Source organism: Pseudomyrmex gracilis, unplaced genomic scaffold (assembly GCF_002006095.1).
Source record: "Pseudomyrmex gracilis isolate BER0280 unplaced genomic scaffold, ASM200609v1 scaffold_1173, whole genome shotgun sequence".
In the NCBI taxonomy this organism is placed as follows: Eukaryota; Metazoa; Arthropoda; class Insecta; order Hymenoptera; family Formicidae; genus Pseudomyrmex; species Pseudomyrmex gracilis.
Genome location: NW_018021757.1, coordinates 7,553 through 21,442, shown reverse-complemented (window position 1 = coordinate 21,442; position 13,890 = coordinate 7,553). Strand labels below are relative to the sequence as shown.

General features: G+C 30.2%; 1 long non-coding RNA gene across 3 annotated transcripts; it reads right to left on the bottom strand.

Moving 5' to 3' along the window:
- Positions 1–2,226: 2,226 nt before the first annotated feature.
- On the bottom strand, positions 2,227–10,485 carry LOC109861938. Of its 3 annotated transcripts, none has more exons than XR_002251059.1 (3): positions 10,319–10,485; positions 6,549–6,916; positions 2,227–3,110 (listed from the first exon to the last, which is right to left on the bottom strand). It is a non-coding gene; the product is annotated as an uncharacterized LOC109861938 (long non-coding RNA). The 3 variants fall into 3 exon arrangements; XR_002251057.1 differs by having other exon boundaries at positions 6,553–6,916; XR_002251058.1 differs by having other exon boundaries at positions 2,227–2,655; positions 6,553–6,916.
- Positions 10,486–13,890: the final 3,405 nt, after the last annotated feature.

The following is a 13,890-nucleotide window of genomic DNA, read 5'->3' as shown; positions in this document are numbered from 1 at the left end:
CTCTCTCTCTACAATATATCTAAAACGCACAGAAATCGATGAGGTGTAACCTAAACTGTATATTTATTACCAAAATAATTATTACCAAAATTATCTTTTGTATATATCTTTTGTTTTGTCATGTAAACTTAATTTTTAATGAAACTCTCAACAAAATGTTCGCTTACAAATAAGAAACTGTTAACATTTTCATAGTGTCAAAAACATTATTTAATCAAGTTTCGCTTTTTCTATGTTTGCGATTAAGTAAGGACTGAAGTGGGTTGAAACAATTTTTACATTTTCCATCATAACTATCTTAAATTTAACGTTAGGATAAGGACTTTTTTTTATAAACCTTTATTTATCCTTTACTTATTCTTAAAAATAAAACATTCCAACCGCGTATCTAAGTTCTAGAAAATAAATTTTAAGCGAAGTACTTTAACTGTTGCAACCCACCTAGCATCGAGGTAAACTGAAACAGCAGAGAAAGTAGATTGAAACATCTAAAGTTTATATCAAAATAAAATAATATGTATATATTATGTGTAATTGAGATTTGTATCTTAACAAACATTGTTAAAAATGTTTAAGGCATTTTCTTGAATTGCAACATAGTAGCAAATACTTATAAATAATTATTAATTAGATAATTAAATCTCATTTGGTTAAATCAATCATTTAAACTTAACATTTTCTTGAGAAAAAATCAAACATGTATAAACTAGATAATTAAGACCAATGAATGAATATAAGGCCTTACGAGCCGTTCTCAAAGTGTTGAGCGAGAACTTATACATGTATATATATATATGTATACACATGTAACGAATTCACTTGTAAATTTTTAGAAGTGAGTTTTTCGAATTGAATTCTCAATTCTTAAAATCATACGGGATGCTAGATTTGCATCTCACATATGAAAGAATAGATAATTAAGCTTCATTTTGTATCAATCATATAACCTCAACATTTTGGCGTTTTTTATATAAATTAAAAATTAATGTTAAAAAATACCTCCTTATAAAATACAATAAAAGTTTTGAAATATCCAACGCTGGGTAAATTTTAACTTTTATTTTCATCAAAAGCTTTTTTAGTTTTAATAAGTCGATACAGAGAAGAATAATTCAAATTGTATGACGACGCGGCATCTCTAAAGCTCTTTTGCTTTAACTTCTTTTGCAGCAAGCTCATATATTTTTACTCTTGCTAAACCTCGATCAGTCTTACGAACGTATTTATTTGGCATTCTATAACAATAATAAATAATGCCTATACAAATATTATACAATAACAAATTAAAGTGAAATGATAAAAACTTAAAATCGAGATAAATTGAAACAAGGTGTGTTAACCTACTTCGATCATATAAATTTAATCTTTCGATTATATAAATTTAACTTTTTAAATATGAGATGCAAATATAGCATTTTATATGAATTTAAGAATTGAAATCTCAATTCAAAAACTCACTTGTAAGATTTATACGTGAACACATATACAGAGTGTCCCGTAATTGCCGTCTCACCGCTCGTAGACAGGTAGAAGGAGTAAAACTGAGTCGAAAAGTCCTGAATTATTTTTTTCTATTACATATAATATAGGAATAATTATTGAATAAATCAAGCCAATCAGCGCCGACCTTTAGCGCACACCAGGCGCGTGGTTCACTGACATGCGTTCGGCTAAAAATAGGCGCTTAATTGGCTTGATTTATTCAATAATTACTCAATAATTACTTTATTATATGTAATAGAAAAAATGGTTCAAGACCTTTCGACTCAGTTTTACTTCTTCTATTTGCCTACGAGAGATTTTACACTAATTGTCGGACACCCTGTATATATATACACGCATATTTCCGCACAACATCCAGCGAACGGCTTACATGACCGTCTATACATTTCTTAGTTTAGGAACTTTGAAACCTAAAAGTTTCTTTATTAATAACTTAGTTTAAATTGATTTTACTGTACAAACGTCACAGTGACACAAATGCTCATCGCACATCGCCGACATCTGCTGATAGTCAATTAGTTATTTTATATATAATGTATATTAAAACTGCATTGTTGTCCAATCATCAACTGTTATAGGTTTTGAAATATTGTTATTGTTTCAACTTAAATATGTTTCATTTCACCTAGGTCTCCCTTATTTAATATTTTTTGCGTATATTTATTTCATCAAAAAAACAAGATTAAAAAAAAAACAGGTCTTTTAATATTAATACTTTTTATGTTAACATTTGATGATGTTTTTCGGGTTTTTATACCGACGTTTTGTGAACATTTCAGTTCACTTCATCAGGGTTTCAAGAGCAATTCGAGTATTAGGTATCAAAACGTCGATATAAATATGACATTAACGCAGTTTAAATCCGAAAAATATCTTCAAATGTCAATACAATATACCGCGAAAGCATCAAATATATATCAATTTACATGTTCATACATATGTACAATAATTAATTGTTGATATTTTAATCGCTTTACGTAACATTGTGTTTAAAGAGTAGGAAGTTCCTCGAAGAAAGAGGTCTGTTTGCTGACAATAAATTTTGTGCGATAACCGTTATCACGCAAAAGTCGCGTTATGCGCAATATCGCGGCGTGTAAATGTGATGGCGTCGTAATTGTAAGAAGCTACCTCGCGAGCCGGGATTTTAACCTGCTGGCACACAGAAAAGACATTGAATCACCCCATTAAATAAATATTTACACTTGTTCTACTAACAATAGCGGTATTAACAATTCTAGACAAAAACAAAGGCTTTGGAAATTGAGATTGAGTTATTTTCAAAGTGTTTAAGTATGAGAATATTTTTATCCAATATAATATCTAAGTATATTTTTCTATGTATTTTTAAAAATCAGTTGTTATTGTAATTAAAATCATCGCGCTAATTTTATATACATAATACATTCATTTAATATTTCTGTCTCATTCTTGCACGTATGATTAAGTTTCCTTGATCAAATATAATCGAATAAATCCGCAAAATTCTTAAAGTTAACAACGCAGATGTCAATGCGATGATATTAGAAGAAGATGTCACAATATGTATATCGGGTGCTTTCCAGCTACGTACACAGGTGACTGTGTAATACAGTCGTGTTAAGTGTCTGAAATAATTTCACAAAATATATATTAAGGCATCCCGGAAATCGAGACTTCTGAAATTTCGAGAGTCTCCCCAGTAAACACAAAGTAACAGTAACGTAACATTAATGTTATAATTTCCCATTCAACAATGTAACTGCTACGTACAAGGCATGTTACATCGCAGTTACATTGTTACTGTGTGTTTACAAAAAAACTGTCAAATGTTTTTGTTTACTTTCGAGACTTGTAAAAGATGGTTTCGGGAATTTTGAGACTCACTTTTAAGACTGCTTACAATTTTATCGTTAAAAAGTAAATTGTGTGTGTATCAACTTTTTTTAAAAACTACACCTTATAAATTATAAAGTGACAACACCACTATTCCGCTCTTTTGATGCTTATTGCAGTCGGCTTACGGTTGTAAAAGTGCCAAATAATTAATAATATTTTAATGTATAATAAAGTAACAAATAGGTAAGTATATATTATTGTGTACTTTTTATTCTTTTCCTAACATTTTAATTGCAAATTAATGTCCAGCACAGAACTTTTTATCTACCCTTCTTAGCTAAAATATCCTATCTAGCATATCGAAAGAATTGAAAAACCTAAGGTTTTATTTTTTTGTTTGTGTCATCAGCAGGTAGGACAACTAAGTTAAATACTTTTTAGACGTCTATAAAGCCTTTAGGACTTTCTAGCTTTATTTAGAAGATGGAATATGTGTAGAACTTCCAATATATTTTAAAAACTGCAAAAATGTGAAATAGGATATTTTAACTAAGAACCGCAGTATAATAATCCATACAGCATAGAAACTTGTAGTTACATTGCAGGAATATTGCAATATTGCAAATTGCACAGTACTATTTCTGTAACATTTATTGTAACGTATAATATATATTTCGGCGTAAGATAATAGCAAGATTGTAAAAATGTTGCAGAAACATTGCAAAACATTGCACATAACTTATAGTTGTGTTCACAAGACGCAACAGTCATTAATTTTTTGAGAAATGAATTTACTTATCAGATATAGAAATATCATCACATCATACATAACTTTTATATTTCAATAATTTCGGTATCGCAATGTTCGCATTGAATGCATTGTACATTCGCTGTCACTGTCGCGCATACGCGGAAAAGGATCTTGCCTGAACACGTTGATTGTACTGAGTGTGCTGAGTTATTTTTACTGGGCTCTGTCTTTAGTTTATTTTTCGTTGATTACGTTGAGATATATATTGTATAGACGTTGTATAAGGCAAGGCATAATTGGAAGAAAAAGCAAAGATAAAATAACTAAGTAAAATTATTCTTTAATTATGTTTAACTACTTTGAGATTATATTGTATTTTTTGACTTTTGTATTTGAATTCCCCAGTTTATTTCCTGTTGCAGACTGCCTTGCTTACAATAGTTTTACAAACTGCTTTATATAACACTATTGATTTGTGACATATCATTTGATAAGTTTGTAAACTACTTCTACATTGCAAAATACTTTTGTATAATATTGACACTTGTATTTTAATTTTAATTTGTTTTCTTTAACAGATTGCCTTATAACAAATTGTCTATTTGTAGGATATTAGAAACTTTTAAAAAAATAAATATAAATTGAATATGTGTATACTATGTACATATGTACTGTAAATTATATTTAATAAAAATAAGAGAAATATTTTTATTTATTGTTGCAGATATATTGCGCTGCAATATGAACATGATATTGCAACGCAATCTTGCTAAAGACGGACATTTTTATATTGCTTTTTACATTGTATTCATATTGCATTTACATTGCGCAATTACTTTGCAATATTACAATATTGCAATAAAGATATGTTTGCAATCTTTTTGCAATCTTTCTGTGCTGTATGAGAAGGTTTGTATTATTTATGCACTTCCCAGGAAAAAATGGATTAGATCTAACTTAAATTTAACAAGATAAAAAAAAGGAAAAATAGATCTAATTAGATCTAAATTAAATCTAAATAGATATAAAGTAGATCTAAATAAATATAAGTAGATCTATTAAATTTACACTTTTATATATTATTAAATCTACTTTAGATCTACTCAAATCTACTATATTAAAACTATTCAGATTTACTTAGATTTAAGCAGATCTGAACAGATATGAGGTGATCTAATATAATAGATCTGAGTAGATCAAAAGTAGATCTAATAATAAATAAAAGTGTAAATTTACATAGATTTACTTATATTTATTTAGATTTACTTTATATTTATTTAGATCTACTTTATATCTATTTAGATTTAATTTAGATCTAATTAGATCTATTTTTCCATTTTTTTATCTCGTTAGGTTTAAATTAGATCTAATCCATTTTTTCTCGGGTTGGTTGTGGTCAGGTTATCAACTTATCGTATTTTGTGTTTATATAATAACTAAATAAATATACTGTAACTGTGTTTGATAAATTATTTGTTGAATATCAATAATAATTATCGTTGCATTGTATTAGCAGTTTTGAGGTTATAATTAGCAGTTTTAGAAAGAAGTCTGTTTTTTTTCTTATGTTGTCTAATGAGTTCTTCATTATAAGAAAAAGATTTTAGTTCAGTTTTAGGAAAGAAAATTGAAGTACTTTATGTTGTTTAGTAATAAAAGTACTATATTATTTCTAATATTGTAATTTTCTTTTTGTTACTTTGCCTTCACAGTGCAATCACATTAATTTGTATTGAATGTCTGACTGGAAGTATTGATTAACGTAATATTTTGAATTTGTTTAACTCATTGACTATTGAGCTTGTAAGTGAAATGTAAGCTCAAAAAGTTTTTAAAATTCTACTTTAGTAAAACAGCGAACAATTCATACTGCGTTTTATATTTTTATTATATCTTTAATTTCTTTATATTTTAAATTGTAATTTATTATCTGTAACTATTACTTTATCACAAAACTCTAATCTCGAACGAGTCTCGGAATTCCAGGAATTTCAAAATTCGCCTAAAGTCTCGAAATTCAGTCCCGGGATTTCAGACTGTAATCAAGACTGGATGTTCTAATTATATGTACATCATCTACAACTCTTTGTAAAAGCTATCTTTGTGTTAATATAAAAATATAGTACTTTTTTTGTTTGTAGCATTTTCTCTCTATGTTTGGAGGAAGACATCACATTTGCATAGTTTTATGTTTTATTTAGTTATAATCAGATTAATAGATAAAAGTCGAAAATTTTATCTTTTGTTGTTAATTATGAAAAATTGTTTTATTCAATAAAACGACACTCATTGTCAAATGTATCATTGTCTTTTTTAAAATTGCAACAAACAGGTTTAAATGTGGCATCTTACTCCGAGGTATCCTATATATCTCAATTGAAATTTTTTTGCAATTTTAAATCAATTTATTGTTTCTTGGATACTAATTTTGTTTTTTTATTCTAATTCGGTTGATATTAATGATATATACACATACATACAAACATACGTGAGGATGTGACTTCTAAAACTGGCAGCCATTTTCATCTGCGTAGAAAACAGCTTTTTGCTTGATACAGCAACGTAGATAACAACGATCTGTTAGCAGAACGTGCAACTCGGTTTGCAAGTCGAAAGAAGGTAGCAGCCCTCGACGCGTAAAAGAGAGTATGACTGCTTCAACGTAGCGGCACATCTCGTTATCAGGAAGGTGCGAGGAGCCTCTTCCTCTTTAGCGCCGCCACCTGATTGCACTGCAAACATAACCGCTCTGCTACCAGCTCGTGCCACGACTCGTTAGCACATCTTTTTGATCATCCAATGATACCGCGAACACCGCGAGACCGCGATCAGGTTCGGTGCTTCCTAAAATTTAATTGCCAGATTTATATCAGATTGATACTTCTTCTTTCCCTGACAGGTTTCTCTTTCAAAGCGGAAAAAATAGTCGGATTAGCGATATATGGTTTTTATCGGTTTTAACATAGGTTTTATTTGTCATATCAAAATAATATTTGACCGATAATTCGCAATTTATAATAATTCAGCAACACAATTTGACAGACTGTGGAAATTTAAACCTTATTAAAAAGAAAAACATATTACGACGAAAATGATATATTATATAATGTCCATTTTTTTCTGGAATAGAACGAGACAATAAGATTGTTGTTATATTTTTAGCTCTTCCTGATAAAGTGCAAGATGGTTCGTATTTTAATGTACGTAAACTCGCGAGGTCGTGTCAGCTTCGCGTCACTCGTATAATTAACGCGTTTCGACTAATCTATGTACAAACCTGACGACAAACTGAACGTCGTCATGTGGAGCGAGATCGTTTTTGTGTTTTATTTACTCAGATGACATTTTCACCCGTCATTACAAGCAACTGCTTAAACAGTCATTGATTCGGTGATTGCAGCGTGAAAGCTGTTAAAATTTAATCCGGATTCGCTCTCCGTATTTTTAACATGCTTTCTTATTCAAAAAACGATCTCGATAAAAGTATGCAAATCTGTATTCTTATTCTTATTTTTAATATATTGAATTAAAAAAATATTATTGTATAATTAATATTTTATCATTTAAATTTTGCATATAACAAAAGACTGTTGATAAAATGCCTTTTGAACAAGATAAAATCTCTGTAAATTGTATCTCTATAAACTTAAAAAGTTGATTCTAACTTATTACATTTTTTGTCTGTTTTTTTCCTTCTTCTTTCATACAAAACTAAAACTTCAAGATTTTTTTTTAAAACAACATACTCTATAAATGTCTCAAAAATGTGGAATGCCCGCGTTTTCTCTATTACTTGATAAATGATGGTACATGCGAGATATCGTCTTTGATAGAGTCGCGATTGCGCGTCTTATCAGTGTGCGCAATGCGATAAGGCGATAACGAAGTAACTCAACTCTGATATTACCAAAAATCATCTCGACAATAACTCCCCGAGTAGTAAATTTTCATAAATTGTGGCAGACGTGGAAGTTATTCGTTCTCTCTCTCTCTCTCTCTCTCTCTCTCTCTCTCTCTCTCTCTCTCTCTCTCTCTCTTTCTTTCTCTCTCTCTCTTTCTCTCTCTCTACTCTCTTTCTCTTTCTCTTTCTCTTTCTCTTTCTCTCATTTGCTCTCTCTATCTTTAAGAACACCACGCTTTGCAGTGGTGATTGTCGGTAGGCTGCATTAATTACAAATCGTGTTAATTTACAAGTGGACGTAGAATCTTTGCCGGTAGTTTACACACTTGCATTATGTAATCAATTTTAGTCTATACATGGTCGTTGCGTACATCTATTTCTCTTTGCGATATAGATGACGACGAGATATTCCTCTATTACGAGGCACAAAATTGTGTCATGATGTATTTCCTTGAGAAGAAGAAAAAAATAACGATAGCTACACGATATGATAATATTGCCGAGCGTCAATTAGCGAGGAAGCATAATCGGATCGACACCTGTGTTAATTAAAGACTGAGCTGAACTATTGAAGCATTATTATCTTGACGCAATATTATCGAGAACCGATGTATGTAATATTCCGTGGATGATACAACTATATATCATATTTTCGGTGATATAACGAAGTTTTTAACACACGCTTATCCGTGAGATAAAAGAAGTAAAGCGAGTTATAATTCAGTAAAACGTCTTTTGGTTTGTAGTAAAGATGTTTATATGATTTGCGAAAAATTACACAACTCTAATGAACTTATAAAATTATTAAAAATTTAATTATTAAAAAATTACTTATATAATTAATATATTGTGTTTAAGCAATTATAATTGAGATATTTTCCTCAAGTACTCTTCAATTAGTATTATTGAGTTAGATGTAAAGAAAATATTTTTTATAATTTAAAGTAATTTATTAAAATTATTAAATTATTTTTTTAAGAATTGTGTCTGTTTTTTAATATTATCGTAAAATTCTTATTGCATTTTGGAACATAATGTTCTTTATTCAAAGCTGTTGCATCACGTCAAAAAAATGCGCATGCCGAAGTTGATTTTGTTGTTACATCCTGCGATTATATGCATAACATTTACATCAAATGTTTCAAATTTTATTTTTACTTTATGTACAACAGAATAAAAAATATTTAGTCGAATACACTAAAAATATTACTTTTTCAGGTTATCTTACGTTACGTAAAGACAGAAGATAATTTTGTATCCCTTTCACGCGCGCGCGTGTACACACACAAGTATATAATGAGTGATAAATAGCGTTAATTATCTTTTATACCGATATAATAATAGATATTAACATGATTTTAAAAAATGCATTAAACTTGGAATGTTAGTAATATTTTTTAGTAAATTATCCTAATTTAATTGGCAATTTTTAATTTCAATGACAAGTTCTCTATACGACAAACACCGTTTTATATTTGTTAGTTCAGTTGTTTCATTACATTTTCACATATTATATATGTATTACCAAATATTTTGACGTATTACACATAACTTTACCGAACATTAATGAGTTGTTACACAGAAACAGATTGCAAAACAGCAATTTGCATATCTGTTTCATACAGTGAAGTTACCTTAATGAGCTTCAAAATTTTTTCTCTGCAAAACGAAAGTTATATCCGGATTGAATACGTTAAACTTGCAATCTAATTTTTTTAATTCACATCGTGAAGATACGTAAATACAAAAGGAGCGTAAAGTTCTTTCTTTTTTTATATCTTTTCTTGAATATCAATAGCAACAATTAGCCAATGTTTTTTGCAAAAAATATCTTGACAAATTATTAGGATTGACACATAAATGCCGAAATTATCATTCCCATAAGCTGACAAGTAGAGACGGCCTCGCGCGGCTGTACGTTATGTAACTAAAGTGGAGCGTATATATATATATGTACATATATGTACGTACACTTCGTATTGCTCCGAGCGTGCAATTGTTTTGTCAAATTTGCACATGAAAAGACACGCAAGCGAATGGAAACAGATATATTTTCAATGTTTTCAAAAAAAAGAAGAAGTAATCTCTCGTGAAGAATCTCAAAATCAAAAAGTTTTCCGGTCGTCTTCCTTGATCGAAATATGCCAATCGATATAAAGTTTTCTGTGTCTCTTTATCTTGTGATCACTTCTACACTTTTAAGACATGAAAATCTAATACAAACAAAGTGCGAGAAATATATAAAACATAAGAACTTACATTAATGTTTATATTTTTTCTCTAGTATCCCTTTTTGATTTCGAAACTAATTCCGCGTCGTCGTTCGGCGCAATCCATTTGCTTACCTGTGTAAGAAAGTTGATCGAACCAGAATCAATCCGTCTGACGTTGCGAAAGATCCCTCGGTTTCCGGAGAATCTGAAGACGGAATCGGTGACGATGGCGGGAATGAACTGGATAATATATTACGGGCAAAAATTCACGACAAATGACTTGACGGAATGAACAGACGAAGGAGGTTCAAGAACGAGTGACGTGGACGTCCCGCGGTGTCGACTCATATACTCTATCCGCGCCGATCTGACGTCACAGGCGCGTTTCTTATCAGCCAAAAGGCTTAACACCTGTAAAGCCCACACCTGTCGGCGGTAAGCTTAAGCGTCGTCGGAAACACGCTCAGCTCGCTTCATGATGACGATGACGATGGACAACATACGTTTTCATGATCCACGGGATTGTCGGTGTCTGTACATATACTTTGATATTGCGTGACGCTCGATTTTGTCACTTAGAATATGGATCAGGTGTCATAGGACAGCACTGTAATTTAAAACTACAGTCTCTTATCTGTTTTATTGAAAATGTGAATCGAGAGATTATGTTACAATTAACATTTGAAGATGTTTTTCGGGTTTGAACCGCGTTAGTGTCATTTTTATACCAAAATGTTTTGTGAATATTTTAGCTCACTTCATCAGGGTTTCAAGATCCTGATACTGTGTTACAATAACAAATCTTACAAATATATAAATCAGTTATTTAATAATATATTAAATAAATATTAGTAATTAATCTTATACTTATTATTAAATTAAATATAATAATAATTATAAAATTATTTATATAATATATTATAAATAGTAATATATTATAATATATTATAAATAGTTATATGTTATAGAGTTATTATTAATTATTATAGTTAATATAAAATATTAATTTATTTAAAAATCAGCGATATGATTAATGTGAGTCTGAACGCTTTTCAATTCACTTAAGATATATAAAAGTGTTATAACAAACTTTAACCGAAATTACTTTTCAAAATCCAAACGCATTATCTCCGGATGATTGATTTTGTAAAATTTTTCATGTAGAACCGTGCACATTGATTTACAGAATAAATTAGATTTACAGAATAAATTCTTTCGTTGAACATCATTTTCAGAAATTAATATTACAGGATATTTCTTATTTACTTTGTGCACTTTTAATAAACAGAAATTACGTAATCTTTTTTCTGTAAAATTCTATTTCTTTATATTCTTATCTTTAAAATACATATATATTTAAATCTTGCGCTCTTGCATAAATTATTTCTACCACGACCGAGAAGATTACAAAAAATACGATAGAACTTGGTCATTGGTTAGAGTTTTCCAAGAAGCAGAATATATCTGTAGGCTTGTACATTGCTTGTTGATGTGTGAAACGTTATGTAAACAGATATCTAATACAGAAAAGATGTTATTGTGATAAACTGTACAGCGCTATAAATGGGACATCGAAAAGTTCAGTTCACCAACAATAGAAGTTTTTAAGGCACAATATATATGTATACATATTTCATATATATGCATATGTATATATATGTATGTGTGTGTATATACATATAAACAACAAATCGCATACATCTGACGACTTTTATAGTAAAAAGTCACTGTAATTATAAAAGTTATTTGGATAAAATAGATGTGTGTTAATTAATTTTATTCGTATTAGTACACAGTACATATTATTTAGCTAAAAAATAATATTTTTACAAATCTAGATTATATCTCCAATAGGCAAATTGTGAAAATATTGCACAAAAATGGCATCATAAATGACGACGATTTTACAATGATTGTACACAGCGCGTCACTGAATCGCGGAATAGGCGCGGGATCGGAATGCAAGCGGGGCGATCGCTCGCCAACAAGCGCCGTACGAATCGTACGGCCCGCTTGCTCTCCGATCCCCGCGTCTATTCCGCGATTCAGTGACGCGCTGTGTACTAAGATGATTCGCCATACCACAACAGTTTTGCCTAAATAAAATTTTGTAAATAATATTTCAAAAATTACGAAAGAGTCGTTATGCATTTCCATAAGTATGAATTAATTTGATTTCTTCATATGCAATTATATTTCTACATATTTTAAACATCACATAGCTGAAATTTTTTTCTCAATTATTGGACAATTTCTTTTTGAAATTAATTTTGCAAACATACGGTTAAGATTATTCGCCATATTGTTATTGTTTTGCCAAAATGGTATTTGAAAATACGGAAATTGGATTAATTTTGCAAATAGTTACAAATATTTTATAAAAGATCAATATTTTTATATCTATTTCTCAAAATATATCTATATAATTGCAAATCACAATTTTCATGCAAGATTTTGTCACATAATTTCATAAATGTTTTTCTTGTGGGGATCATAATACGTTTTACAAAATTTGTTTAAGTCTAGACACGAGCAATTTTCGAAATAATATTGCGTGCGTATATTTTAATAAACATTTTTTTTACAAATCTTTCGGTTCTTTTGACTTCCGAATAAAGAATCGCATAGCGTAACGAGAATTGCCTTTGCCGTGTTCTCGAGAAGCTTTTGCTTCTCTAAAAATGAATTCGCGGTGTCGCCATGTGCGATATCAATGGCAAGCGAGTAAACGAGTAGTTGGTCGAGGCAACACATCACGAGCGTTGAGACGACAAGAGGAGAAACGACTTGTGCGGTAGAGACAAAACTGTGAGTTTTACTCCAACGGTGTCACGCGGGTTTACGTGGAGGCGTTGCACCTTATCTTAGTGTCCTAGTTACATCATCACGCCGCGGCTTTGTTGCCGCTACATCTACGTATTCCGATTGTAGCGATCGCCTCGTGTGTTCATCATGAGAACATACTTTTACTTTATCTCACAGAAAGTTGGTTCTTCAAAATAGACAGATTTACTTCCAATTGCATCAGGTTCATTTTCTATATTATCGCTTTGTATCATCTTTTTTTATGTTAAATGATTATTGGCGACGAATTGTTTGTTTTTGGGGATATAGTTCCGAATGGCCCCTGCTCCCGATCGATCTGAAATTTTGCACAAAAATAGTGTTCAATGGGACAAACAAAACGCGCGTAATCCCACTTTGGGAAATGAAAAACAAATTTAAAAAAATAAAAACTATATGGACTAAAATCGATTGTAAGTGTATTTCAGAATGATTCTTTTTCTTGATCAATCTGAAATTTTGCACCAAAATAATGTTTAATGAGACAAATAAAACGCGCGTAGTCCCTACTTCGAGAAATGAAAAATATTTAATATAAGTAATTACTACATATAGAATCGCGCGATTTTAGTCGACAAAGTTTTTATTTTTTTTAAATGTTTTTCATTTCTCGAAGTATAAGGGTCAAAGATGACACCAAACAACATTCAAGCAGGCTTTAGATGTACGGGCATATTTCCGTTTAATAAAGANATATTTTCTGACAAAGATTTTGCACCAAGTTTTATTACTGATAGGCCGCTTCTTGAAGAAAATAAGTAAGTAAAATATTAATTACATAATATCTTATTACTGTAAAATATAATGTAATAATAATTAAATAATATATAATAGAGTATATTACAATAGTAATTTAATAA